Below are 27,129 nucleotides of genomic sequence, written 5' to 3' on the forward strand. Positions count from 1 at the left end.
AAAAACCATATAATCAGGAGGGTATATCTGCTCCTCTGTTTTGGTTCATAAGGCTCTTTGGACCCCAAGTCACTGGCTTGCCGCTGCGGGGTTCCTGCGCTCTGTGCAGAGTGCAGGAATCTTCTCGGGCCCTATTTACCCTGATACACCAGGCTAGTACTGCCCAGCAGCCTCCCACAGACATGATGCCTCCCTCCTCTCCCCTCCTTTCCCTCCAGGGGAAATCTCTGACTAGCTTAGGGGTCTGGCCCACTGACATCACGATACAAAGCAAAACCCTTGGCCTCTTCCTGTTTGCACTCAGGCTTTTGACCCTTTTCTATTTTGTGCTCTGCTGTGTCCCTTTCTGAATGCAAGGCAGTCAGTGGCTTAACAGAAAAAAATCAGGGGAAAATAGGATGTTCCCTGAGCTTGACTCAGGAACTGGGAAAGTAGCCCTGCCAGTAACCAGCTGCGGATCAGAGCAGGCCAGTCTGCCATTGCTCTCCCTCTACACAGGCCCGTGCTTCCTACCTCAGGGCTGAGGGAGAGGAGCAGGACCTTTCTTGGGCTCACAACAAGCCACAGATTCATCTGCCTGCCCGGCGTCCAGCTCTGAGAGAGCATGGCTAGAGCTGCCCCATCGCTGAATCCAGGCCATGAGCAAGCGAGATACCTCCTCACACACCGAGGCCTCCAGCTGCAGGCATTGACTCCTGCTTCACTGCTTGTTGAAACCAGTTCACAGACTTCCTCCAGGGCAGCAAATGAGATCTTGGAATGTGGTTTTTTTTTAAAAAAAAAAAAGCCAATAAATATTTATTAGGCTCCACCATGGCCCCTCATCTATGATAGAATTTAAAGAAACAGAAGGCCTGCTTATTCCCTGGAAGGAGTTTATAATTTAGAGTTAATGGGATATAACAACAGAAAGTACGAGAGCAATCAGAGTCATCGTAGGCAGCAAGATGGCTCATGGGTAAAGGTGCTTGCCACACAAGCCTGGCAACCTAGTTCAGTCCTTAAACCTACGTGTGGTAGGAGAGAACTGGCCCACAGAGATGTCCTCTGACCTCCAGATATCTCCAGATAGCCATGGCATACATGCTCCTCACTCCGCACATCATGCACACACACAGTAATAATAAAGAAAAACTGTAAAGGGCATTCTTATGTGTATGTGCCACAATAAGTGTATGTTCACCACGGGCATGCAGGAGCCAGCAGAGGTCAAAAGAGGGTGTTGGATCCCCTGGAATTAGAGTCACGAGTGATTGTGAGTCTCCGTGTGCGTGCTGGGAACCGAACTCAAGTCTTCTGCAAGAGCAGCAAAGCCCTTGACTGCTGGGCCGTCTCTTCAGCTGCGGGGTGGAGGTGGGGAGACTTTATAGAGAGACATCTCAAGGAAGCAGGAGCCAAGGATGTAGAACCCATAGCCTATGTTAGTACACCCAGAAAGTGAAAACCACTGGGGTGGGGGCGGGGGGGCAGCCAGGAGCCACCACAGCTGGGCAGCAGTTGGAGCTGCCTTGAGTTAAGTAGTCTGGAACTGGGGGTTGCGGGGAGGGGGTGGGGGACACACAACAGCAACAAAACCAGAAGGGCATGGCTACCTCACTTAACGAAGCCTGGGGCTCAGCAGACAAGTGATCAAATGTTGGCTTTTGCCTCAGGCTGGTCCCCTTGTGAGAGCGGTTGGCGACCACAGTTTGGGCAACTTGAAGCTGGAAAAAGAAAAAGAACAAAACAAAAAACCTTGCAGAAACCCTCCCAGCCAGTCTCCCCAAGTATCTCTTGGCCAGAATGTCACATATTTGGGGCCTACGCCAATCCGTGCCTAAGGGAAGAAAAAAGTTACTAAGACGTTTGGTCTAAGCCACGTTCATCCCCAGGGTGGGAAGGGACTCCTCCCTGGGCACATGGGTAGAAGGTGTACATACAGAAAAATGGGCTTCATCCACAAGGAAGGGGGATGACACTGGTTTAGAAGGGCAATCAACAATGTCTGCTGCATGAAGAGTGCTAGGAAGTAGAAAAAGGCGGGGGAAAAAGGATCGTTTCTCAGTTATGCTCTGTCACGGCCTGAGTAAGTGAGTTAGCCTTAGGAAGCCTCAGTTCCCCCACCTCTAAAATGGGATAATAGCTTTTGCCCAGGCTGCAAATTTAGTGCAGATGGGCATTTGTTGGCTGAGTTATCTCCAGCAGTTAGCAGGCGTCAGGTGTTTGTTGGAAGGGTGGATCAATTCACTGAGGTGCTGTGAGGTTTAGAAGGGTCAATGTTTAATAAGGCCTCAGCACACTGAGTAACTGAAAATCCCCTTTAGCTAAGCCCTCAGGAGCTGCCCCACCCTCCACAGGCCTCCTGCTGCCCTGCTCTCCCCGAAGCTGGGGCCCTACATTTTCAGAAGGGTCTGCATCGGTGGGTGGTGCTGAACCACAAAGGCCCATCACTTCCTACACTGGTGGGGGGCCCTGCTCGTCAGTATCTCTGGCCCCCTGGCTTCCAGCCAGGCCCTCCTTGGCACTTCAGTTTGTAACTGTCTGTCCTCTGACTGGCTTCTGAGCAGCTCTCTACACTGCCCTTAACCCCTCAGAGTTAACCCCGCCCCTCTTGGACCAGCCTCACTCACTTCCAAGGCCACCTAGCCGGGATCTGGATGGGTGCCCATCACTGACAAAAGGCTTTTCTTTTTCATCCTTTTCCTACTGAAATGCCAGCCAGTTCTTTTCCCCCTCCCTGCTCTGACAGCAGTGGGCAGGCCCTCCTGGGGGCACTGCTCCCCGCATAGGTTCCTCTGTAAGGGATGAAACACTTTAGCCATCAATAAGCCAGGCTGCTGCTGGGCCTGCTGCCAGCCGGGGAACAACGGAGGACTCAAAGCCACTCCCACCTGACGCCTGAGCTCCTGGCTTTCCTGTCCCACGGGCGGGAGTCCTCCAGCCACAGAGGGAGGCAGTTCCTTACAAGTGACCCACCACTGTGCTGTGTCATCTAAAACAGAAATGTAAACCTCCTCAGTAAGTCTTGCCTGTGCCCTGAATTGCCCCTGTGAAAGCCAGACACAGACCCCAGATCCTGAGCCTAGCAGTCCCTCTCTGACTGGGACAGGCTCTTCAGACACTGAGCTATGGGCTTCTCTCTACCATCTAGGGCACTTGCACTCGCCTTGGGGTGCTTTGAGGAGTCGGCACAGAAATAAAGGCAGAGAGAGCCTCGCCTTAGCATGCCTGACTGTGAGGTGTCCCCCAGTGGGGGCTTTCTCTGTGCAGCCTCTGTCTCATGAAGCTGTCTGTTTTGCAGTTCCAAAGAACCCCATCCTCTATTTACCTCCTTGAAAAGTCCTGTTCCAAGCAAAAGCTCCTCTGGAGGAGAGTCCCTTAGCAAGGTCACTCCTGACCTGTGACATTCTGACTCAGGATCCCTCACTCATCCCCCCCACAGCACTGTGACTGAAATGTGGGCCGGAAGGGAAGATCATAGAAGACAGTGTGCTCCTGCTGCCTGAGCCCTGGGTCTGTGCTTATAACTGTGTCCTCACACCGCCCAAGCTCCCTGAAACAAGGGTGCTGTCGATGTGGAAGCTTCCCAGGGAATAGTCCGCGCCTTCCTTCAGGTCCCCACCTGTTCTGCCCATCGGCAGCCAGGATTGTAGCCCAGCCCTGACACCAGGAAGAGAAGCAACTTCACCCCAGGTCAAGGCTGCGGGGTGGGATGGCCCACAGTACCCTCTGCCAGGTGGGCATTCATGGCGCCTCCTGGCACCTCTTCCCTCAGCTGCCTTTGCAGAAGAGGAGGAGTTCCTGGCCACATCCCCTCAGCTGCTGCCCTGGCACCCACATCTAGAGACTGGGGAGACAGGCCTGTCAGCAGCCTGCAGGGAACCGGGAGCAGAGCCAGCAAAAGGCACGCAGGGGACCTGGAGCATGCCCATTGATGGGACCCTGGAGTCCTCCTCCCTCTAGGAACACCTTGAATGGACCTAGTGATTCTCCCCTTTGTGGCCATCCCCCTAGAGTGGGTGCAGTGACCCGGGATGCCTGACGACCTCTGTCTCTGGTCTAGCCTTCCCCACTTGAAGGGCAGGGGTAGGTCAGCTCTGAGGGGCACGGGCCTCCCGTGGCAACACCTGCTCATGTGTCCAAGCTGTTCCTCTCAGGCTTGCCCTGGCCTGGGCTGGGCTGGGGTGGGTGTGGCAAGAAGTCTGTTCGTCTCTTCCAGGCACTGACAGTGTAGGCAGGTGGAGACAGGCCCAGCTCAGTCAGCAAAAAGGCCATTGTAAAAGGTGGGTAGGGAGTGTGGGGAAGCACCACAAGATCTAGACATTTGGGGCCGTAAAGAGGAAAGCTTTGGACACACTGGGAGCAGGAAGCTTGCGTGTAACATTTTGCCACGTAGGGAAAAACTTTGGAATTATTGGTTTATGAAAACGTTAGATTTTGTCATTGCCATGGCTTTTCCAAACGCATTCGAAAATGATAGTTTGAAATCATGAAGTGGGACAATGCAAGTACAAGCGTTTGTTCCTGCCGAGCCGACTCTGTGAAGCGAAGGAGGTTCTACTGCCCAGCTTGTAAGCCTGTTCATTCACAAAAACAGAAGCGAGCAAAGTGAAAGACTCTATTTTGAAGTTGTAAGGACACTGGCTTGGCTGAGTCACACTGCGGCGCATCCCTGGGGGCCAAAATTTAAAGGCCAAAATGTCCACGGGGACAGGGCTGCTGCTGCCTTGACAGAGTTACTGAAATACCACACTCAGGGCTACCGGCTACAGTGGGCTTGTGTCAGCAGTAAGGGGAACACCCAAACCTGTGAGTGGGGAGAGTTAAGTTCTAGTCCCCACTGCCTCTAATTTCCTCCGCGTTTTTGCTGAATCACCTCATCTTCCAGGGCTGCAGTTGGCAATTGGCCTCTTAGGAAGAGGGGTGGGGCTTCCTCAAATCCATCTGAGCTCTGAATCACGTGTTCTAAGTAAGGGTGTCTAGAGCATAGAGCCCTCTTCTGATGTTCACTCATCCGTTCCACTAAATGACCCAAGCAGCTGCGGTATCCTGTCCTAGAGAGCTCAGAGGCTACTAGAGTGAGAAGGTGATTCAGAAGGATAAGGAGGGCACGGGGCACACCACCGGCCAGGACTTGGGATAACTGAGACCTCTCACTCACAGCAGTCAGCCAAGCCTCTTCAGGAATTCTTCCTGTGGCTGGCAGGTCTTCATGTGGGCTGTGCGTGTGTGCACATGTGTACAGACCCAAGTTTACAAATATCTCACCCCAGCCATGCAACAGGACAGGGTCTCAGTCTGTGCAAGGCCATCAGCTTTCAGAAGTCCCTAAAGATACGAGAGATCTAAGAGACAGCAACCGCGGACTCTCATACTCGTGACCTTAATCAGGAAAAGTGGTGGAGATGTTGTGACCGCCCCTGGCTGCTGTGTTTGTGGTTGTTGAGGGTAATTTTTGGTAGCCTGGCACCCAGTTCCCATTTCTTTAGTGGTAGCACACTAATTTTCCAGTTCATATGGGTGATAGCAGAAGCACTGTCTCTAGAATCTCCCTCCCCCTTGTCAGAGTGAGAGGTGGGCACATGACCTAAGCCAGCCAATCAGAATCCCCTTGGTCCCAGGGCAGGGTTGCAATAGGTGCCTCCAAGCACCTTTTGTCCAGGTGTGAGCTTCTGTGTAGACTGGGGTCAGTGCTGATGCTTAGAGGCCCCGAGGCTGCCCTGACTTCTCTGTTCCATTCTCGATCTCCAGGCTGGTATTGGGAGAACGTGGCTGATCCAGAGTGGGAGAGGGAGGCGGCTTGTTTTGTTCTGTCCACGCACTCCCGGTTATCTGTGACTGCTGGGTACTGTAGCAGAAGGGAGATATGTCTTCACTGGGGATGCTGACAGTTTCTTCAGCATTTCTGCTACTACTTATAAACCGACAGGAACCTAGAAATGTTACAGTTCCTAAAGAGAGTGAATGTAATTGTTATCTCAATCAATTATTTTTTCAAATTTAGTATAATGAACAACCCACCTCCTAACCCCTTCAATCTTTATGTGCCCTTCCTTCTAAAACAGATCATTTCTGGAAATTTGAAAGAAGAAAAACCGTTTTTTTTTTCACATGCCCACACTGCCTTAGAATGGAATTGGAGGATGTTCAAATATATGTATTTTAATTATTCTTCATAACTTGTGGGTTTCCATGCTAGCTTTGTATTCTGTGTTTGAAATTTTAAACTCTTGCTTATTTCCTTAGAGCTTTTATTTTATGTATATAGGTGTTTGCCTGCATGCTTTTCTGTACACCATGTGTGTGTGGTGCCCACAAAGGCCAGAAGAGGACATCAGATCCAGTGGTTCCAGCTGCTATGTGGGTGCTGGGAATCAAACCTGGGTCCGCTGGAAGAGCAGCCAGTGCTCTGAACCACTGACATATTTCTCCAGCCCTTCTTGCTTATCTTGAACTTTATAATTTTAAGAGTAGAAAAATATGCTAAGTGAAAATTTCAAATAATGCAAAAGTTATTTTTTTTTTAAGTAAAAGATTCACTAGGTCCCATCTCAGGGGCAACAGCATGAGAATTTATTGCTCAGCACAGATGCAGAAATATCTTTTACTTTTCAACAGACATGAAGTGCTGTTTTCTCATTGTCTTGCAACAAATTGGTGTCTTCTCTTTTCTCTTAGCTGTCGCTACCATCCTTCCCCGCCACAAACAGATACAATTTTCAAATTTTATTTTATTAATATTAGTGTGTGTGTGTGTGTGTGTGTGTGTGTGTGCATAAATGCCAGGGCACACATGTGGAGGTCAGAGGATAATCTCGCTCCTTCCACCATGGAATCTGGTGCTCCAATTCAGTTGTCAGGTTTGCGTGGCTATCACTTTTACCCACTGAGCCATCTTGCTGGCCAGCTCCATCTTTCCTAAGGATCCAGGTACGTGGTTGCATTAGGAAGGACCACCCTATATTAGTCAACCCCCTATTTGTGAACCTTATTATAGCTTCCATTTTTTTTTCTAATCACAAACAATACTAAAACATGTGTGGGGTGGCAAGAGAGAGACATCAGATTCTGGCAGAATCTTTACTCTTTACATAGCCTAGGCTAGCCTCAAACTAACAGTAATCCTCCTGCCGTAGTCTTTCGAGTGCTGGAATTGCAAGTATGAACCATTATAGATTTGCTTCTGACAAAATTTGCATCTGTCTGGGTTTTAGATCCTGTGTAGATCATCCTGTATAGCTGTTTCCTCACAATGTTATGTTGAAGGATAAAAAGGAAACAGAGTTCTCCAAGAAGAAGTGCCTACCTAGTTAAAGGGGAAATGTTTCCCGTTGGCCCCTGAATGACGTTCGTATTTTGATCCCATGATGTGGGGCACTGAAATTGTCTACGTGTGTAGCCTGAGACCTTTGCACAAGCAGTGCCTGGGACTCACGGCTGTAGAGGATTAACTTGCTGACTGGGTAAATAAGAAAGAGCAATAAATGACATAGACCAGCCAGGAAGAAAGCAGATGTTCCTTGATCTCTCCGATGAACAGTCCCTGAGCCAGGAGCTTTGTTCGCTGAATTCCCACAATCCTGGGAGGCAGGTGAAATTGTCTCCATTTTATAGATGGTGACATTGAGGTTCAGTTGGTTAAGCAGTATGCCAAAGTCACTCAACTAATGAATCGTGGAGCTCAGATCTGACATTTTAGGAAAAGTTAAAGAACGAATATTCAAAACCAGTATGCACACCTTAGTGCCATCTTGGACATAGGTGGTTAGAATCAACGACTCCAGCTTCCTCCTGTCAGTACTTGTGGGCCTAGGAACAGGTGTTGGCCAGTGTGGGGTGGGCTGCCCACAGTGGGACAGCTGCTGCATAGGTGAGAGGCCAGCCTTCACCAGATTTTAGTGGAAGCCACAGAGAGGAGATGTTTCAGTGGAGGGCTGGGTGGGAACAGGGAAAAGACAAACGACTGACTGGCCAGCTCTGGAACTTGGGCGCTCACAGATGGACGGGAGAGAAATGACCAGTGAAGGAGGCAGGAGGTTCAAGACCCGGAAGGAGTGGCCAGGCTCACCGAGTGCTGTCCAGGGAACCAGCAGGTGGACATCCTGAAAGCCCAGGTCTCCTTTCCAGCCAGGGCAACTGTTTCTAGTCATGGGAGGGGCATACAGGGGCAGGGGAGAGCGGGAAGGCTGGTACCCACAGGGCCGAGTACCCCACCCTGCATCCTCACCCTTTCTGCCCTTTAGGACAAAACCAGATGAGAGCCAGTAAGGGGTGTGCATCCCCGGCTGTGGCCACGCCTGCCATAGCCGAGACCCACAGCCGCAAACCTGGGGCGGGGGCGGGAGAGGCGGTGAGGCTTGGCGGTGAGCCAAGAAGGTCTGACTTCTAGGGAGCCACGGTGACTACAGTAGGGCTCCCGTGAGCCCCACCCCTCCGTCCTTCCTCGCCCTCCCCCTCAGCAAAGGAAAGCAGCGAGAAACGTGTTTTTTATAAATAGCTCCAGCCCCAGCTGATTTGTAAATTCAGTGGGTTTTTTTGTGTCAATGACATCACCCTCCTCCCCATGGCAACCCCCGACGATATCAAAATTGCCAGGCAACGTTGGAGCTGCTCGCGCCCTAAAGGAGCAGGTCGCTGCCTGAGGATCTAATGGAGAAATCCCAAAGTGAGCTGGGGTGCACGGTGGAGGAGGGGCGCGCCGCGGCCGGGGCTGCCGGGCCCTGATCGATCCGGCCAGAGGAAGGCGGGAGTGGCTGCGGCTTGCTGGGCCAGCTCCTCTTGACAGCAGCAGCGGACCCCATCAGGTGGGGGGAGGGCACTGCTCGGTTCCTGACGTACCGGGAGCAGCAAGCAGCCATCCAGGTGACTAAGCCGGCCCACCGCCACTGAGTCACCCACCCGCCCGCCTTGGCTTTTCTTCCTTCCCCCTTTGCATCTGATTATTTGGGGAGCTAAAAAAACTTGGAGGTGTACCTGAGGCCCGCCCCTTCTAACTCTCCCCTCCCTACCTCGGCTTGGAGGAAGATGGAACTCGCTGGGAAGCTGCCACTACCCCCTAAGGACATGGAAGGCACGGAGGGAGCCAGAGGTGCCCAGGGAGAGACCGCGGCTGGCAGAGTACAATAGCAAGCAGGACATGGCGATCAGGCTGCCCATGTGTCCTCTGAAGGTGCTGGAAGAGAAGGGGAGTCTGGTCCACACCGACTGGAGGCCTCCTGTGCCGGCTTTAAGCTCACCTCTCAAGGGGATCTTTCTGTAAACGTGTGGCTTCCAGGGCCATTGGTATTTGGAGAGCAAGGCTGGATTGGCATAGGCAGGCCTGTGCAGGTAGGTGGCTCTGTACTGGGTGTGGACCCACGTGTGTGTGAGAGGGTGAGGGTGTGTCACGGTGTGTGCGCCCAGCCAGATCTGAGGACAGCGGCTGGTCAGCGGAGAGCTGGGGATGGGGACTTGACAGCAGCGGCTGATTCTGACGGATGCTGGGCGGGTCCAGTCTTGAATGCATGCTAGGGAGAAGGAAGAGCGAACACATGGCCTGAGCAGACCAAAGAACAGCTGCCTGCTCAGGCAGGCCCAAGCCCTTGCTGGGTCCACAGGACAGAGACATGGCCAGATGCCGAGATGGGAGGTGGTCCTGAGGCCTGGCCAAGTGTGAGAACTAAACTCGGAAGGCTTGGGTCTGCACGTCCATCTTCCTGACAGCCTTGGGCACTCGGGGAACGCCTTCCTACCAAGACCGGGTCACTCCCCCATGCAGAGCAGGTCCGGCACTGATGTGTGTGCCCTGCTGCGCTCATAGACACATTCAGTGGGCAGGCTGCTGTCCGGGGCTCAGCTGGGGGCCTCTTCCAGGCATGCCCCAGTGTGTGTCAGGCAGAGGGGTGTGGGCCCCTGCCTCCCCCACACCACTGGCAGGCTTTCAGGCACACCGGTGAGTAAGCTGCCGCAGGGAGGGAGGTTGTGCCCACAGAGACTAGATGACACCCATCAGGAACCTTCCGGAGAAAGGAGGCTGAAAGAGAAAAATCACTGAGGTTTTTCTTTCTTTTTTTTCTTTTTTTTTGCCTAAAGGTAGAGCAGCTTTCTGGGCTCCAGACAAGCATCAGCCTGCAGTGGGACAGGGTGAGGCCCAGCTGCCCAGAAGGAGTGCCAAGGTAAGGTCTCCACTGTGGCGGCAGACTGAACTCTTGAGCTGGAGACAGGGTGTCCATATATTGAGGCTACTGCTCACCTAGGACAGAGAAGCCAACTCCATGTTTACAGAACAGCTGTGAGGAGGTCCTGGACTAAGGATTCCCAAGGCTGCTTGCCTGCTTGCTACCACTCTCCAGGCAGATTTTGAAACAGTTCTGTGGAAACTGGCTTCGGCCTCTGGGCTTGTTTCTGCCGTCCCTGAATTTGCTTCCTGCTCCAGCCGGACCAAGCCAGGGCGGCCAGGACTCCGTCCAAGAAGGCCTTCTCACCTGCCCCTCATGTAGTCATTCCACAAATATTTATGGCGAGTCCTCTGCCTACTGGATTCCTGCTCCCTCTTGGTGCCCTCTTCCTGAACTTGACCTGCCAGACTGACTCTGAAAGTCTGCATGAGGCCAGGGCCAGGGACCTGCCTGGGGGCACACTAGTGCTTCCCTCAGTCTTGGGCTCCCGGCCTCTGCTCAGGGTTCTTGGCTGGTAGGCTCCATCGGGCCCCAGGAACTCAGGTTCATAAGGCACAGAGAGCTCCAGGCAGCAAGGCTAATGCATTTCGGCCTCTGGTGTGGAATGCCAAGGTCAGAGAACTCTGCATTTGTGCTGGGAGTGAGGGGTAGAGTCTCTGCCAAAGTTGGTTCTGATGGAAACTGAGTTCCCAGGGTGGGGTTGGGAGCTCACCTAGATAAGATTGAGGATTGGCCTTTGGGCCAAGAAGGGTCTCCCTCTGTGGGTAGATATACCCACGTTTTTTTCTGGTGGTAAGTCTGGGAACTCTAATGATGAGGGCACCAGGGGAGTTGGCGCCAAGAGCAAGCCCTTCTAGAAGTATTTGATTTGGGTGGAAACTCTGAGCCCCGGCAGGGCATGAACTGCATAACCTTTCCCCCACATATACACTGAGTGCATTTGGGACTTGCCCAGCACAGGGAAGGTGTAGGCCAGTGGGTCCCAGCATACTCTGTACCATTCTTCAGGATGACCAACACTGTCCCTGTCCTGGGAGAGCACATAGGACCTCAGTCAGGAGGAGCCTATAGTATGTTTTACACCTGGATCCAGCATGAGAAAAATGACCCAGCTCTGGAAGTTCTTCTCGCTTCCTCCCAGAAGATGACTCTTAACCTTGGGAGCCTCCAGGTCTGCAGAGCTGAGCAGAAGCCAGTGCCCAGCTGGGGCCAGAGTGGCAGATGCTAGCAAGTACCTGAGCAAACAGTGGGCCCTCAGGGAGGCAGCTGGCTTGGCCAGGAGGAAGCCTCGGGTAGAAGCCAGGGCATCGGCAGATGGAAAGGTTGCCGGGTGCTTACGAGGGTTCAATGAAGGCTCTAGGCTGGTTTCTGACCATGCCTGTCTCTGTGAGAGATTCTCTGCACAGAGGACTGACTAAGTCAGTCAAGAGGTAGGCCAAGATCCTCGAAAATGGCATTCCTTACCCACATGGCCCAGAGGCTCCTCCAATGAGCTGTACCTCCCTTGCAGAGGCAGAAAGGGCTCCTGGGAGACCTGTGGCTGGAAGCAGAGAGCTCTTCCCAGTGGATGCCATCCAGACTGTCAGTGGAAAGTCAGCAGTAGAGCAGACGGCCAGACTTGGGCAGTACTGGGGTCTTGCAAATCTTATTATCAGGCATTTTGTAGCCATCCTTGAGAAAAGAGCTCATTTCTGTGAGTCTTCTGGTATAAATGAGCTAGCTAGCAGCTTGGGGCAGAGCCTAGGAAATGGAAACTCCTTAGCCAACGTTGGCCTTCCTGTGTGTATAAGCTATGTGCATGACCTGGGAAGCTGTCAGCCTCCCCCTCCCCCCCCACACACACTCCACCTCCATCATAACTTAGACTCTGGGTCCAGGAAGGGATAAGCAGAGAAGTGGGACCAATGAGATGAAGGAGACCTTGTCTTTTCTGGTGTCTCATCTGTTATTACAGCATAATCTATACAGCTAAGAAATCCACACACACAATGGAGCTTTATTGGCATCCCAGTTCTAGAGGCTGGGAAGTCCACAGTGGCAGGGCCCACACTTAGCAAGAGCCTTGGTGCTAACTGTGCCATCGCATGGCAGAAGGCACAAAGGCAAGAGAGCTCCACACACTTCTATAGTACACTGCGCTAAGGACATTAATCCACTCACGAGGGTGGTACCCCGGTGACCCGAATACCTCTCAACCCTGTTGCACTGGGGGTTGCCCATAGACCGTGGTACCCGGCAGGCTGTGAGGTACAGACAGTGCTTATCCCTGCTCACTGGTTTGCATCTTGTGATTGCCTGGCTACTAAGTACCAAGTCCAGATGGCTGGACGAGGGAGTGGGAAAGAGATACACAGGACAGCGCTCTGGGCCTGGGCAAGTTTGCATGCTGTAGAGGGATGAAGAGAGAAGCTTGGGGTCAAGGCCACCAGAAACCAGCTGAGCCACAGAGCCAGGTTATGACTGGATGGTTTTGTCCTTACGCCTCTGCTGGGCCCCAGGCTCATCCCTGAAGTTGTCACCCATGACTCATCCATTCCAAATACTTCATGAATTCAAGACAGCTCTGAACTAGAACTTCATAAAGTACCCCCTACCAAAAAAAAAAAAATCCCTATGTTATGAGTGAAACTACAGATGGGAGCAGCTATCATCTCCAGGCCCAGGCAAAGAGTGCTCAGGGATAAGTCGGCCAGACCTCGGACGGTGTCACCGTGGACGGTGTCACCGTGCGCAGTCAGGAGCGAGTGCCAGGCCTGCATTGCTGCTTCTGCTAATGTGGATGGATTATTTCATGTCTCTCCATTTCAGTTTCCTCTCCTGACCCGCAGAGATAATTAGCAGCTGTGGGCTAGGGCTGTTGAGTGGGTAACCATGATGCTTTCTGCTGAGACCATCAGAGAGGCAAGGTGCCACCAGGAAGAGACCCATCTGATTTAGGGGAGTCAGGAGAGGCTTGCTGGGTGACTGTGGAAGACCCTCCCCTGGGAGAAGCCAAGGCATCACAACGGATGGATGATGGATCAGGCCCAAGAAAACCAGGGAGAATAGCAATGCCAGATCCATTTGCCCCATAGAGCAAATTGTGTGCTCAAGGTCTTTAAAGATCCCCAGGCTACTGAAAACAGTTCCTTCTGAGGTCCAGACTTGGGGGTCCTGAGGATTTGGAGTGGATTGTACCCATGGAAGGGAGGGAGAGATAGAGTGGCCTAGGACCACTCCTCTCTGGCCTGACATCTTTGCTCACAGTGGTGGCTGCAGTTCTTGAAGAGCTATGGACTCACCATCCCCGCCTGAATCACAAAGCCTGGAAGGCTGCATGCAGAGAGGACCACTCTGATGAGTGGCTTGGGGACACTCAATCCCAGAGCCTTTTTAAACTTTTCTTACCAAATGGTAATCCATCATAGTAATTTAGAAAATGTAGGCCGCTCTTCTGATTTCACCTAGAAACGAAGGCAAATCCAGAACATGACAGGCTTTTGTAAGCTGGGAGAAATCATGTAAGTTCCCTCTCTGAACAAGAGGCTGCAGGACCTCAACCCCAGCAAAGGAACTCTCACAGTGGTCAGTAATGTGTATAAAAGCTCTTTATGGCATTATTGCGGTACAGAGATCCAAGTATTCACGGAGGGATGCCGATGACCATTTTTGGACAATTGGGACTTCTCTGAGGCATGGATTTTGCTAAAGTCCTGTTTAATCAGCAAATCAGACATCCCTGTCCTAGGATGCTCTGCTTGTGTGTGCATTTGTGTCTGTGTCCTAGGGTTCCTGACCTCTGGCTAAGGAAGAAGCTTCATGGCTAGGTCTTTCCTCCTCACTCCAGGCTGTCCAGAGCTTGGAAAGGGCTTCCCTGCATGCTCAGAAGAGGAAGTGCAGAAACCTCAAGTCAGCTCTGCATTGTTCTGGCCTCTGATCTCAGTGCAGCAGGAACCCAGCCTACTCTCCCCTAGGGCAAATAGCAACAAACCAGTCACCTTGCTCAAGGCTGCTGCATGGCACCAGGACTCCCAAAGCCAAGGCAACAGCAGAGTTAAAACCGGGAGGACTGGTTCTGTAGTTTAGTTTCCTGGCCTGGAGCATCTCCAGCTCCATGGCTTTCTTTCAGCCTCAAATGAGGCATCATATGGAATTGTACAAGAAAGTACTGAGGAAGAAGGAGCTAGGGGACCAGTTACACCACAGCCACACGGCCAGGGGAGGAGAGGACTGTCCACAAATGAGCTCGCCCTCCTAGATGCTGCAGCACCTTTAAGACAAAGGAGGGTCTCTGACAGTGTTCAGTCCAGCTCTCATTGACTTATAGAAGGTGGGTCCTGAGGTCACCCAGCTAACTAGAAGCTCCACCTCTCTTGACCAGCCACAGGCAAGAATGGCCCATAGCTTGATGATTTGGGGAGAAGTGGTTTGGTCTGACAGTGTGAGGCTGGACAGGTCCTTGTGCCTCCTCTGGGCATGCTGTTCTTTCTCACAGGGGCCTGAGCTCTGCCATCACACCCTGCATTCTGCTCAATGTGGGGCCTCAGTCTGACCTGTGCTTATTGACCAAGTAGTCCCCAAGGACAGACATCATTCCTGGCACTAGGCCGCTGGCCAGTGAGCAGATCTAACTAATTTGTGAATGGATTGACTCAAGTTCTGTGTGTCCCAGGTCCTAGCACAGGCCGAGAAGGCCTTGGGCCAAGAAGGGGGAGGAATTTGGGCAGAGGGAAGAGAGGGCATAGGGGGAGAGGTATCTCAGATCATCTTTCCACCAGTTATATTTTCCTTTCCAGCGAGGAGTGTGTGCGTGCGTGTGTGTGTGTGTGTGTGTGTGTGTGTGTGTGTGTGTGTGTACATGCCAATGGTGGCCAGAAGAGAGTGGTGGATCCTCTGGACCTGGACGTACAGGCTGTTGTGAGCCACGTGATGTGAGTGCTGGGTACTGAACTTGGGTCCTCTGGAAGTGCCAAAGGGCTCTTCCTGGCTGAGTTATCTCTCCAGCCCCTTCCATCTTATCTTTTGAGACAGGGTATCTCACTGACCTGGGAGTTCATTATTTCAGCTGGATTGCCTGGCCAGTGAGCCTGGGGACTCTGTCTCCCGCTTACCCCAAGAGTTGGGGATGTGCTCTGTGCTTGCCATAGCTGGCTTTTTTATGTGGCTCCTGGTGGGGGAGGGGGTATGAATCCAGGCTCTCATGCTCGCATAGCAAGTTCTTTGCCCACTGAGCCATCTCTTTCCCCATGAGGAAGGGATATAAATATGTAGCTGTCACCATTAGAGGTCAGTTCCCAGGAAGAGGAGGGTGGTCTCGTGTCAGCAGATCTGAGACAGGCAAGGAGACTTTAGGGTAGAACTTGTTGGAAGAAGATGGTGTGTCCAACGTCCAGAAAGGAGGGGTGAGGCAGAAATGTTAGCCCATGTGAGGGATGGAGCCAGACTCACAGCAGGTGGGGCAGGAAAAGCAGATATTCAGGACCCTACGGAAGCACGTAAGAGCAATGTCGGGGACACCCCCCCCCCAGCTAAGCAGGGGCACGGGTATGGGTGTGGCAATGGTGTGATAAGGACCCACCCTGTCCATGTTCACAGGAATCTTCCAGTAAGCAAACGGGAGCTTTGCCCAGTATGTGCCAGAGAGCTGGGAAAGGAAATACCCAGAGAACAGACAGTTAAAGAAGCCATGCCTTCAAACATCAACCCAGTGGTCAGAGCTCCACAGAGGCCACACAGCCCAGACCCTGTGGCCTTCATGCAATTACATCTAAGTATGGTCTTGTATTCGAAGAGTTAGGGTGGTACTCGGGGGGCCGACATCATACTCCCTCAGAAGCTTTGGGTCTCATCTGGCCAGGCCCAGGTCTCCCCCACCCCCATACCATCACCATCTGTCCTTGATGGTCAGACCCAAGGATGCCACAGTCATAACCCTGCCCCAGCCTCAGACCTGGGGCAGCAGTTGTGGGTCCGGCAGAGAAAGAGGGATAATTAAGGGGTCCTCTTCAAAGGGGCTTCCAGCCATTAGTTCGGCCAGTAGCAGTGGCAGCCAGAGCGCTGTAGTGACAGCAAGAGGCATCTGGACGGAACTTTGGGGGCCATTAAGAGTAGAGCCTGCAAAGCAATTGTAGCAGGAAGATATTAAATGAATCCATCATGTCTCTAAAGCGAGTGTCCTTACCGTAGAGATGGCTTTGCTCCCCAAGCCTTGCCAGGTTGGCTCAGCTGAAAGTCCATGCACCCGGGAAGGATGCCATGGTCTGCAGTTAGGCCTCTGCTCCTGAATGGCTCATCTCAAGTTATCAGGCCCCCTTGGGAAGGTCTGGCTAGTGGAAGCCCCAATGCCCGTTTTTATTTGGAGGGCAGTCTAGAAAGGGTCAGAACTTGAGAAAAAGTAGCCAGAAAGAGACTGTTGTAGATGAGGCTGTCTCCTTCTACTGAGGCCAATGTGGGCCCGAGCTCCTGTCTCATCAGCAAATGGATGGGTGGTCCCATCAGGTGGGCACCCATGAACTTTCCCAACACCAACTGGACCCTAAGCAGGGCTGGGTTTTTTTGTTGTTGTTTTGTTTTTTTCTGGGCTATGAATCGGTTGAGTAGCCAGCAGTAACTTTATCTTCTGGAAGAATCCTGGAATTTTGCTCTTTGGCATACCACAATGGGCTTGGCTGCTCTTTATGGAAGTGTGTGTACACACTCTGTGTGTGTGTGTGTGTGTGTGTGTGTGTGTGTGTGTGTGTGTGTGTAGTCTCCTTCCTATATCAGTTTCAGTCACTCTGTTTGGAGGTATTTTTTGTTGTTGTTTTTTGTTTTTCGAGACAGGGTTTCTCCATGTAGTTTTGGTGCCTGTCCTAGATCTCACTCTGTAGACCAGGCTGGCCTTGAACTCACAGAAATCCATCTGGCTCTGCCTCCTGAGTGCTGGGATTAAAGGTGTGTGCCACTGCAGCTGGGCCTGTTTGGAGGTATTGGTCCTAAGGACCCCTGAACGCTAATGCTTAGACCTCATCACTTCACCTTCCCAAGGGAAGAGAGCAACGTTTCCCCATTATCCACAGCAAGAAACCAAAGCTGAGGTCACGATGAGCAGATAGACAGGCCAAGGGGCTCCAGTCCTGCAGGAAGCCATGGTTTCTACAGCTAGACTATGTCTGCCTCCTCCTGCAGGAGGACCCAAGGGTCTGGCAAAGGAAGCTTCCCTAACTCATGCTGCCTGGACCTTAGAGGTATGCACTTGCTCTTGCCCCTCAGCAAATAGTGGATGGGCTGTCATGGAAAGGCACTAGCGGGACCAATCCCAGAACAGAAAGAGACAGGTATGGAACATCTTAGATAAGAGGCATCTTCTGGGGCTGGGAGTTCCGGGGAGCAGGCCCACTGCCCCTCCTAGATCCCAGTCCCCACAGACTCCTCCTTCTGCCTGGAGTATGCAGGTGTGTTGGCTGTCTACCTCCCTAGTAGTCTCTGAATGTGAGACTCATGCTGTCAAGCCCATTTTTGGTCTGTGATGGACAGACAGCTTGAGGAGGATCGGCAGGCAGGGTGTTGACTCATGACCAGTGAAACCTAGTACTTGGTCCTAACAGGGGACTCAGTGACCACCTTTACCCTGAACATATGGTAGTTCTCATGTCCTACTCAGATAAGGGGTGGAGATATTCCATGCACCGGACTCACCCTTCCTGCATAGTGGTATAAGTTGACATCTTCCCACTGCCAACTGTTCAGACTGTCCTTGGCCTCAGGGACTTCTGAGCATCAGTTTAGGAGAACAAACTTGGAGTCATGTGATGTGGCTTCTCCACTCAGTAACTGGCTTAGGCCACTGGCTGATGTGCAGGATACCACTGACCATGCGCCTTATACACAGTGCCATTTCTCATAGTTCTGCAAGCTCAGAAGTCCAAGGTTAGGATCCTGGAAAACTTGGTGTTCAGTGAAGGTCCATTTCCTGGTTTATAAGTGGTTATCTTTTCATAATAACATCAGGTGGCTAGAGACTGGAGCCCATTCTGAGGCTACTTGTGTCGGGCACTAATTCGGTTCATGAGGTGTTACGGTTTTTGTTTGTTTTTTTGCTTGTTTGATTGATTTTTAGAGTAAAAGCCTGTCCTCTGGCAGCCCCAACAAGCTAGGCTCTGTCACCTCTCTGATAATGCCAGTTAAAGAAACAAGTAATGGGGATTGGGAGTGGAGCAAAAAATACTTATTCAATAAGGCCACACCGGGAAGAGGAACAAAAGGGGGGATTCAGTGACCCCCACCAAGTCCATCTTCAAGAGTACCAACAGGTTTAGTTGTAACTAGAGGGCAGGAGGAGTGTATGACTACCTAGTCCTAGTCAAGGTGTGGTTCTGCCGTTAGTCGTCCATCTTTGTCTCAGCAACATCCTGTGAGGTGGGTGGGTAGGTTGTCAGAAGTGTATGAAGTCCCTTCCTGGGAGGCAAGTTCTGGCTGGTACCAGAGCTTCAGCTCACCCCTTCCCTTAGAAAGGAATTCAAGCAGAAAATCATCATTCTGTGTGGTCCACTATCTCATAGATTGGATGCCTCTAAGGGAGGGGCACAAGTGCTTCTCTTTAGACTATGTCCCTGCTAACCTGGAGAGTTATTTTGTTGGTGGTGAGTGCTTGTTTGTTTTTGGAGACAGAGTTTTTCTGTGTAGCCCTGGCTGTCCTGGAACTTTCTATGCAGACCAGGCTGGCCTCACATTCACAGAGATCCACCTGCCTCTGCCTCCTGGGTGCTGCCTGGGGTTAACCACCAGAGTAGTAGTTACAAGGGGTCTTCTGGTGATAATCACCTCTAAGACCTTGCCTCCTAATAACTTTCTCACATTGGTGATTAGATCTCAACATATGGATAGGTAAGCATGTGCATGGATGGGAAGGATCCATACGTATGCTTTACAGCAGGAATTATGGGTCCTTTCTTAGCCACCCTGTGCCTCAGTTTCTTCCCCTGTAAAGTAAGAATAATAATAGTATGGCGCTTCCATCAGGGTTACTGTGCAGATGGAGTGAGGCAGCGTAAGCTCTTAGCTTACCTCAGGGCTCCGCCCACAGGAACCATTCAGTAATTGGCAGGTGTGATTACTACTGTTGTTAGGAGAGCAGAGGCATCCAGAGATAGGAAACGAACAGAGAGCTAGGGAGCTTGTTAGCAAGCTCCTGGTTCCTAGGAAGCTTTTCAAGTTCTGAGCAGAAAAGCACAGGGAAGGATAATGTGTTTGTATTTCTAAACCACAAGTTGATCCATATCTTTCCTCTTTGGCCCTAACCTGGGCTCTCAGCCCTGGCGGTGCCAGTCAGATGTTCCAACAGGCCCGACAGACACTGGCTGAGAGAGAATTGGGAAGTGCTCACCCCACCCTATGTGCCACCCTGAGGCCCTTGAAGACTGGGCTGGCTGGCTGGTCTTATCTGTGCTTTCTCCAAGGCTCCTGCCTGATGTGTGGATGGCAGCACATGAACTCCCTTGGCAACAGACCTATGCCAGAGACCAAGTCTCCTCAGGGGACTGTTTGCCTGGTGTCCCATAGCAGTGGAGGAAACAGGCCCAGAGTGAGGTGTGAGCACACTGGAGGCAACACTGTCCTTCAGACTGCGGCTAGGACTTTCCACACCGGTGTCCCGAGCTCTCCTCTGAGGCAGGGCTGAGCTGCGCATGGATGAGAGCAGCAAGGAGGGAGAGACCCAAACAGGAATTAACCATTCAATTTACCCTCTATAGGCCAGTCATCCCAGCCAACAGGGCATCATCCAACCTGCTGAGTTGAGCCTTGTGTAGAAGCAGCGGGAACAGAGAAACACCGCTTGATGTGTGTGGCTCATGAGCCTGAGAGGTCCGCTAGTGTAGTCCTGTACTGAGGATGGACACGTCTCTAGCGAATCTTACTGAAAGCTGATTTGGTTAGCTTCATCAACAGAGGAGTCATTACCTCCTTGGTCCATCTTGTTTGCGAGCCCTTGCCTTTCTTGAGGCCCCAGGCCCCAGTTCAGCTTCCAAGGGTGGAGGAGAGACCCAGTGTTTCCTAAACCTATTCCCTGTAAGGAAAGGATGAGACTTGACTAATAGCTATTCTGGGATATGTCAACCTTGATTCAAACCAAATTAGGTACCAGTTGATTTCCGGTAATATTCTAACATTCATATTTTATTGTAGTCCAACAATTCAAATTAATGCATAGAGCTATGGTTTTGACATATAAAGGTATTTTATTAGAAGACGGTAATTCACATGTACACTTGTGGATCAGTAAAGAAAGTAATTTAGGGTGTTGATTCTAGAGCCAATGCTACACTCCATTCCAGCTTTGGTTTGCAGTTCATTTCAAATCCACGGCAACCAGTCTCCTCCCACCCTCCACACAGCACAACCTCCTTCCTATAGCCAACACCAGGCAAGTACCTAGGCCCAAGGTGACTGATCTTTGGGGAAGCCATATTGGTATCACTTCAAGGGACTCAGGCAGCTTCCTAGCTGGCCACAGGAGATCAGGGCTTTGCTTATAAAGTCCAGAGGAAATAGAATCCACTTAGGAAAGACAGAGAGGAGAAAGGGGAGACAGAGGAAGGAGTGAACAGACATGAAATGCACATATGTGTGGGGCTGGGAGAAGCTGTGACCAGCTGCTGAAGCTCCCATACCACCCTTCTCCAGCACACAAGGCTGCACCATGCCTTCCCCAGCACAATGAGGGTATGGAGGTCCGAGGTGCGACCACACAAGGCTCAGAGCTTTGTGAGGCTGGCAAGTTCCCATGGCTCACCCTTATGCAGGTTGGTGGGAGCCCTGGAGTGAACTCCAGAGAAGCAAGCGAGCCCACAACACAGACGACTTACCTAGAAACAGCACCCAGACAGCTAGGGAATCAGCGATCAAAAATATGTGGCAACCAAGATGTCAATTAAAAACCAAAGTTTGAGATACCTAGCAACGGTGACAAAAGAAACAGTCCTGTACTGTCCGGTGTCTTGTGTCCCCTCCCTGTGACTGACACCACAGTCACCTAGCCGCCATAGGAAGCAGCCCTTTGGGTTCCAGATGTCACACATTTCTAAGCTAGAGTCCCCTCAGCAGTCAACGAGTAAAGTTCTCTCCGAGGGCCCAAGCAGAGGACAGCAAAGGTCTTTTCCTTAGCTGGGGGGGAGGAGACAGACAGGTGTCCACTGCCTCTCCCTCAAACCAGGTAGAGGGCTCCTGCTGGGATGTCACCGTCCAGTTTGTGGGTGGCATGCTGCTGGAAGCGGTCTCTCCCCCTCAAAGTCCCTTTTCTGTAATCTTAAAACCACAGAAAGTTCTCAGGACTAAGCCAGGGTGACAAGGAAATCGGGATCCCTTTCTATGCTGCTCTCCTGCCTGCACGAGGAGGCCACCCCGGGACAGTCGCAGGGCGGGGGAACTTGTCCAGACTTGGCAAACAAGCTAAAGTGCCCAGTTTCAGGACTCCGGATCGGGCTCTGAGAGATGTGCAAGTGGACACAGGTTTTGGAGAGTGGGCCCGGGGCCCCAGTCAGGTATCTGCGAGCAAATTAACGAGTTGATTGCACAACAGCCGCTCAGTAGATAATCCAGGTCCTGGCTTTGGTGCCGCGGGGAGGTCGCGGCAGGCGGGCTGTGGTCGGCGGGGCTGGGACCGAGATGCTGGAGGGAAGGCGTGGGGCGTGGGGGGGGGGGGCACGCAGTCGCCCCTTAGGCCGAGCCGGGAGCCCCTGCGCCCCTAGCGATCTCCCCGGAGCTCCGGCGCTCGGCTCGCGGCGTCCCACCTGAAGCCACACCCTGCAGTCCAACTCCGCGCCAGGTGAAGCGGGCGGGCGCCGCACCGACGTGCCGCGGCCCCTCCTTGCCGTGCCCGCGCCGAGGTCCCTCCCGCGGAGGGCGGGCCCGGCTCCCACGGCCTCTCGGGGTTCTCCGCGGCTTCCCGCTTGGCAGGTGGGTGCCCCGGGCGCCGCGGCGGCCCGGGGATCCCGGGACCCGAACGGGGATCAGGACTCCCTAGGGGACCGGCTGGCCTCGCCCCTGCTCCTGGCCGGGGCTCTCAGTTCCCGAAGTTTGGGACTGGCCCGCCGCGGGACCTAGAGGCCCTGGGGCGCCCGCATACCAGCTCGGCGCCCCACCTCGGCGTGAGCGCCGCGCGGGACCGAGCGTGAGGGGGGACACTGGCGACTTCGGAAGCGGCGCTGCGCCTCCCTTCCCCCACCCTCTCCAGCCCCACGGTCCGCAGCCCAGCAGGCACCCGAGTTCGTTCCGGGAGGGGTGCGGTTCCCAACGTCCTGGACTCCAGCCAGTCGCAGAATCCGCAGGGACACTTAATTACATTGATCACAGTGTGCTTCTCCCTAGGCCGGCAGAGGACTGGCTCTGGAAGGTCCTGGGATCTTCCCTCCCCTGCGTGCTCTAGAGAGCTGAACGGAGAATAGTGAAAAGGAGAGGAGAGAAGGCCACAGGAGGTGAGTGAGGGGCCTCCTGCTCCAGACCTTCCTGGGAGGTGGGTTGGGAGGGACAGGCGGAGGGCAGGAGGCCCTCCTGGAGCTGGATCCTCTAGGCACTGTTAGACAGTGGCGGGGTGGAGGTGCCATTTCTCAATCCATAGAGAGTGCCCGGTAAGTCATTTGCAACCTCTTCCAGCACATGGTAGGGCCAGCAGGGCTTCAAATGGACCGCCCAGTCTCTGGCCCAGCCTCTGATGTCATTAGGTTTGATAACCTGCTGAACAAGGCAGAGTCCCGCAGGCCAGGTTCTCAGAACGCGTGCTTAGGGAAGAGGCCCCAGATAAGGAGGATGGTAGCTAACCCAAGTCTGTGCTGATCAGTGCAGGAAACTCTGCTAACATACTCCAGCTCTTCCCACACTCAGAGAGCAGCAGCGTTCATTCGATGTGGGGTCGGCTCCTGGGATCATCAGGGTCTAAGGCACAGAGTTCCTGGGATGCGAGCTATATTCTGTGTTTTGCCATATTCTAGTGCTTTTGAGGATCTTCTGACTTGTTTTTCTGTGCGGAGCTGGGGAGGGGACCCCAGCCCATGTCTGCTTATTTTGCGCTGCTGTATGTATATAGGACTGAGAACACAGCATTTGAAACCAAATGGAGGTGGGTTCAGACCTCCACTTGGCTGATGACTCCTTAGGCAAGTTGTTTTACCTCCTCTCTAAAAATTTTATTGTCTGTAAAGTGGGGTTCAGCGCAAAGTGGTGGTGATAATGCCGCCCTCATAGGTTAGTGAAAATGTGAAACTGGAATGGTTTACCTCCAACAGCCCAGGAGGCCACCTCACCAGGCTCCGGCTAGAAGAGTTTAAGCTATCTTGAGCTGGGGACTTTTGAGAACAGAGTGGTCCACTTGGCAAGATTGTTATTGAGGGCGTTAGAGACAAGCGATAGGCATAAAACCAAGGCAGAGCGTCTAAGGAAGTAGTAATAGGAGACTCTAACTCGCCACCTCTAGCATGGAGGAAGGGACCGTTTCTGGAAGGAGACCCGGCTTCACAGACAGGAACAGGAGGAACATCTGTACACATGACATGCATTCTCACGTGTTCACAGCCTGACCTGAGATATTGTTTCCGTGGGTACTTCAGGGACACCAGGAGCCTTTGGCTTGTGGCTTCAGAGTCCATCAGAGTAATGGCGTGATAGGACAGACTGGGGACTCCTCATGGTGGAGGAGCTTAGAGTCACGTGCAATCAAGGAGAGAAGGTTTTCTCTAAGCCTCAGTTTCCCCATCTGTAAAATGGAGCCAGAATAACTGTACCATCCATTAGATGCAAGGGTCAAAAGCACCTGGGACAGCATCTGGCACATGGCAGGCATCATACATGTGTCATCTCTTTCTTCCTCTTCCCTGATGCCCACCGTCTTTAAAATGGGCCTAGTAGTGGGACATGGTGGCACATGACTTTAATCCCAGATATTGGGGGGCAGAGGCAGGGAGACCTCTGTGAGTTCAATTTAATGAGCTCCAGGACAGTAAAAAAAAAAAAAAAAAAAAAAAAAAAAGGCCCCGCAAAGCTGGTTCCGCCTATCTCACGGTGGTTTTGAGCATAAAGCAAGGAGGTGAACAAAACAGAGCTCTGGAAAGCTGAGGGCTGTAGGAACGTAAAGCCATCTTGTGGTGGAGGACTGCTGAAGTTCTTCTGGAAAGGTCCTGAGGACCAGGGCTTCTACATGAAGTCAGTTGGAATCTGACAGTAAGAAGGGCCCTGGCCTGTAGTGCTCTTAAGGAATGTCACTCTTCAGCCTTCTTAGAGCCTCGTGCCCAGGCCAGCCCTGTGTGCACCAGAAGCAGGATGGGAAAAGATTGGGATTCTAAGTCCAGCACACAGAGGTCAGAGGGCTGGGCTGGTGTAAGCAGCTGCTGGACCACAACACTGTTAGAATGGGCTGGAACTGGGCCCAGACAAGGCCCGAGTCAATATTGACTGTCCTCAGCTGGCCAGCCTACTCTTCGGCCTCTCACTCAGGGGGCGTGTTGGCATAAGCTACTGAATGAGCTTCATCGTGGTATTCTTTTAAACAACCCATTATCTCTCCCCTGGGATTCTCTGAGGTCTGTGGTGTGGTATAAGGGTTTAGACCCACTTCGTCTCCCTGGGTCACACAAGTCGGGTAATAGAACCTCTGTGTCCTGCTCAGTTTTCTGGGGCCTTCTACACCTCAGCACCGTGACCCTAGGCAGCTTCTCAAAGCCAGCAGACCACAGAGCAGAGGGTTATGGCTTGAGCCTAAGGTCTCAACCCTGAAGGTAGCAATAGCAAAAAAAAAAAAAAAAAAAAAAAACAGGCGAAACTTCCTCGGGTGTGGTTTGAGAAGTCAGCATAGGGTGCTGGGACGCCACTTCATCTGACTCTCAGGACATGTGAAGAGAAGCAACTGGAAGGCCTGGACCCTCCCTCGTGGGGGCTGAACAGTGAGGGGACCAGACAGGCCTTGGGAGGAGACAGAAGCCTCCATTACTGACCATGTTTAAGCAGAGTGCAGCCAGACCTCTCTTGGGAGTGCCGTGGGGATGGACAGAGGCAGAAGAACAGGTCAGAGGGCCCATCACTTCCTCTGGGGCAGACTAACCCATACCAGCATCTCCTTGGAAGGAGCAAGCTTACCCTTCCCAAAAGTGAAGTCTTGTTTACCATGGTGTGCAGAGCCAGGTGTGGGGTGATACATAATAAATGATATAATTTGATATTTAGGCAAACTCCAGAGAGTAAAGGCTGAGAAAAATCTTCCTGGCCAATGAGACTTTTGAGACCATCTTCTGTTCACAGAAACTTCCAATCTGGTGGCTGATGAGGCCCATCGTTCTTCCTAGAGGAGTGGGGTGATGGGCCTAAGGTGAGGTACAAGGAAGCCACACAGGCCTGCTGTAGATATGAGTGTTGGGGCCCAGCTCTGTAGGGAACAGGGTCCTCTACAGGCCACATCGCGCCCAATCGTGGCAATAATGAGTATGTTTCTAACCTCTGTAGAATCCAGGAAAGTTGCCTCTGTCTTGTAGTATGATTTTTAAAGTAGGCCCTTCCTCAAGAAATCTTGGGAAACACCACTTGGGTGGGATGGGGTCCTGAGGACTGAGTGAAGCCAAGTTTGCCTCAGGGTCTAGTACAGGCCGCTGTACTTAGGCAAGCAATTTGGTTTTTGTGGTCATGCCATTCCTTACCTCCATAAGAGAGTAAACACTGCTCCTCACAGACCTGTGCACAGGGATCATGTACGTGACACACTCAGCCCAGAACCTGGTACTTCAACTAGACTCTCCCTAAGGGAGCCTTACTAAAATCGCCCCAATAGCTCCCGGAGTAAGGACTGTGACTCTCCTTGCCGTGCCGAGGGAAATGAATTCCTTCTCTTATCAGCAACAGATAAAAAGGCTGAGATCTAATATTAGGTCAAGGCCACAGGCCCCAAGGTCCCTGCTGAGCTGTAGGCCCTAGACATGAGCTGATAAGCATGCCCTGAGCCTTTCTGTGAGGGAGCTGAGACATTACTTCCCACCATGTCACTGGCACCTGAGCTAAGGCTCCTTCACTGTTCTGTGAACCAGATTCCCAGCAATGGCAGGGACTCCACCAGCCTCATTCCAGTGTCCCAGAACTTACTTGTGCAATAACCTAATCCAATCGAATCCGGTCTTCTCCCCAGGAGCAGCACACCCCTTGCCATTCACTTTTTCTCAGCCTGTGGCCCACTCTCTGAATCCCTTTAGCGAGCTAAGCATGTTTTCCTTGAAAGGCATTCAAGGTGTGGAAGTCACAAGCCATCCACAGCCAGGGGTGGCAGGGTAAGGTGGGTGACCACATCCGATACTCGCTCCTGGTGAGAAGCAGGGCCGACAGGTTAGAACAGCTGACATTGATTCAAGATAGGACCCAAACGTGGCTCTCAGAGCACAGGAAACAGATGTACACCCCAAGGGCCCTGCTCTAAGGGCTGTGTCAGTCTTGGGCCTCTACAGTTCGGTCCTGGGCCTCTGAGGAGCCGGCAGGGCAGAACGGCTGTCTTCTCTCCTCCAGGAGTGGCAGTTTCAGAGCTACCCTCTCATCCTCCAAGTGGACACTTGACCTGTTTTCCTTTGTCCCTGTGGAATGGTGGCATCAAACACGGAACCCTGCCCACTGCCCTGGGAGCCTAATCTACGGTTACCTCCCTCCTTCCCCAGGGGCTTTGTTTCTCATACGTGCCAGACCCTGGTCGTCAAAGCCCCTAGTGCAACCTTTTTCAAACATTTTGCCCACTCCTTACAGAGTACAAGACATACATACTGGTTCCATATAAGGTAGGGTCAGCCTACAGGTCAGGATGGCCCTGCTTACCTGGGCTGACTCAGGCAGCAGCAGGTCAGGTGGAGGGAAAAGGTGCTGTCCCTGTCACTTTAGACTTCTAGGAGTCTTCACCAGGCTATTAGCAGGGCCCTGTTCCCTGCTGGGGAAGACCTCACAGTGCGTAGGTGGACACACGGACAGACTGCTCACAGTGCGCAGGTGGACACACGGACAGACTGCTCACAGTGCGCAGGTG

The 27,129-nt window shown here is 52.5% G+C and overlaps 1 protein-coding gene across 3 annotated transcripts in view; it reads left to right on the plus strand.

Annotated features, from left to right (window-relative positions):
* The first annotated feature begins 10,025 nt into the window (after positions 1-10,025).
* Positions 10,026-27,129, plus strand: part of Pak6 (p21 (RAC1) activated kinase 6) — a 33,199-nt gene continuing 16,095 nt past the window's right edge. Inside the window, exons 1-2 of one of the 3 annotated variants that reach the window (XM_059261141.1) lie at positions 10,026-10,133; positions 22,461-22,567. The gene's annotated coding sequence lies outside the window, so the exon portion shown is untranslated. Of the gene's footprint in view, positions 10,134-21,978; positions 22,050-22,296; positions 22,568-27,129 lie in introns of those variants that run through there. The other 2 variants (XM_059261139.1, XM_059261138.1) reach the window with 2 other exon arrangements.

Source organism: Peromyscus eremicus, chromosome 4, assembly GCF_949786415.1.
Source record: "Peromyscus eremicus chromosome 4, PerEre_H2_v1, whole genome shotgun sequence".
In the NCBI taxonomy this organism is placed as follows: Eukaryota; Metazoa; Chordata; class Mammalia; order Rodentia; family Cricetidae; genus Peromyscus; species Peromyscus eremicus.